Genomic DNA, 2,393 nt, shown 5'->3' with positions numbered 1-2,393 from the left:
ACAATATTAAGGATTACAAATAAGACAAAATCATAGCTTTTAGAGAGTTAATGCACGTATATTCATGTACATATGTATATTATATATGCTATGTGTTAGTGCATATATTCTCTCTGTATATACATCCTTATGTATTATTTCATGTTTATACACATGAACATGTTAATTTTTATGTAAAAGAATAGGTAAACATATAAATATGAAAGAAAATCTTTTAAACAAAAAACTAAATGTTTCTTAATCATTAATAAAATGGAATAGGCAATGATAATAATAATAACATGCTATCAACAGATGGTTTTCAGCTGAGGTTTTACAAACCTTGAAGGAACATATAAACTTCATCTTTTCAATTGGCTTCAGAGAATCTAAATAGAAGGATGTTCTCTGATACTTCCTATGAAATAGCTGTACCCTAGCACCAAGGTGTATCCACCTATGTACGTTCACTGATGCAAAATGATTGAAAATACACTCATCTCATATAATATTTATAATTTTTGAAGGTTCCTTCAATTTTTACTTTATGTACCAATATGGTCATTCATTGGGCTTGATGTTTTGGACAATGCATTCAGAGAAGATCACATAGTAAAAAGATAGAATGCTTCACAAATTTGGGTATCATCCTTGTGCTAATCTTTTCTGTATCATTCCAATTTTAGTGTCAAAGTGAGCATCAGACTCATAAAACAGAAAAGTGTTTAAAGACATGGTGCCAGTGGCTCATGTTTATAATTCTAGTTACTCAGGAGGCTGAGATCGGGAATCATTCATGATTCAAAGCCAGCGCAGGCAGGAAAGTCCATGATACTCTTTTTTGTTGTTTGTTTTGTTTGTTTTTTTCATATATTTTTATTGTAATTAATAGAAGGGTTACATGATATTTGCCAGATAGATGGTGCATTAATTCCCATACATTGATAGCCTTTCACATGTCTTGGTCCCCATTTCCCTCCCCCCACCGCCACCCCTCATCTTGTTTTCCCCCTTCCCTATCCAATTTCAAATAACCAAATACAAATATATCCGATATATCAGGTAACAAAGTGAGATACTGTAACAATATGAGATAACCAAGGGACAGCAAAAGAGATGAGAGATAACATAGTACTTTAAGAACAACAATCATTCCTTATATGGCTTATGTTTCTATATCCTAGAGATCCTTTCATTTAGCATCCTACTATATGGCCTTTTGTATCAAGGTTTTGCTCTATTGCAAATCTCTGCTAGGAGACCCAAGGTTTCTACTGATTATGACAAATGAGGGAAACCATTGAGCCTAAGTTCCTTTGAGTCTGGCTTACTTCACTTAATATGATCTTTTCTAAGTCTTTCCATTTCCTAACAAATGGGACAATGTCGTTCTTTCTGTCAGCAGCATAGAATTCCATTGTGTATAAATACCACATCTTGTTGATCGACTCATCAACTGAGGGACATCTAGGTTGGTTCCATATCTTTGCTATGGTAAATAGTGCTGCAATGAACATTGTTGTGCTGGTGGATTTAGTATGCCCTTGTTTCTGGATGACTGGGTAAATGCCAAGTAGTGGAATTGCTGGGTCATAGGGGAGCTCTATGTTTAGTCTTTTGAGGAACTGCCATACTGCTTTCCATAGTGGTTGAATGAGTTTTCACTCCCACCAACAGTGTAACAGCACATAAAATGCCAAAAGTGGTATAGTCGCTCAAGTGGTAAAGTGCTAACCTTGAGCAAAACGGAGCTCAGGGACAGCACTCAAGCCAGGCCAAAAACAAAATAAAAACAAAAACCACATCAAAACAAACAAAAAACCCCTAATGACAAATAACATGTATCTTAAACTTAAAGGTCAAGAAAATTTACACATCAAGAAATATATAAAATAACATGAACGGAAAGCAAAAAAGGTACACCATTTGAATTTCAGACAAAAAAAAAAGCAGCTGCAGATGTCAGCATTCATTTTATAAAGAAGTTGCTAGAGATCTAGAAACCTCTTCAATTTGGTAGACTACATCTATCACAAGAGAGATGATGCAGGGAAAGGAGGAAGGAAAGGAACAAAGAAAGGAAAGAGAAGAGGGGTCAGCATCTCATTTAGAGGCAACAGGGTGCCTTCCTTTCCCCCAACTTATACAGAGATATTCAAGAAAAATTTGACATAAAATTCATTTTTTCAGATTTGCTAAAAAAAACTAAGTGCAATATAATAAAGTACACATAAAGTATATCCACCAATGGTCAATATATATATATGAAAACAACACCACAATAAAAATTACTGAGCAAATCCATCACTATCAAATGTTCATATCCCTAAGTTTCCTTCTCTGTGTTTTATCTTCTCCAGGAACTATTAATATGATGTACTAGGTTGCACTTTCTGGAATTTTGTAGATATTGA

At 34.4% G+C, this 2,393-nt stretch overlaps 1 pseudogene; it reads right to left on the bottom strand.

Annotated features, from left to right (window-relative positions):
- Positions 1-593: 593 nt before the first annotated feature.
- LOC150056493 (U6 spliceosomal RNA) lies at positions 594-687 on the bottom strand (annotated as a pseudogene).
- Positions 688-2,393: the final 1,706 nt, after the last annotated feature.

The sequence above is a fragment of the Megascapheus bottae genome, chromosome 12 (assembly GCF_031878675.1).
Source record: "Megascapheus bottae isolate mThoBot1 chromosome 12, mThoBot2.hap1, whole genome shotgun sequence".
Lineage (NCBI taxonomy): Eukaryota > Metazoa > Chordata > Mammalia > Rodentia > Geomyidae > Megascapheus > Megascapheus bottae.
Note: the sequence above shows the minus strand (reverse complement) of the source record. Positions and strands in the feature narration are given on the sequence as shown.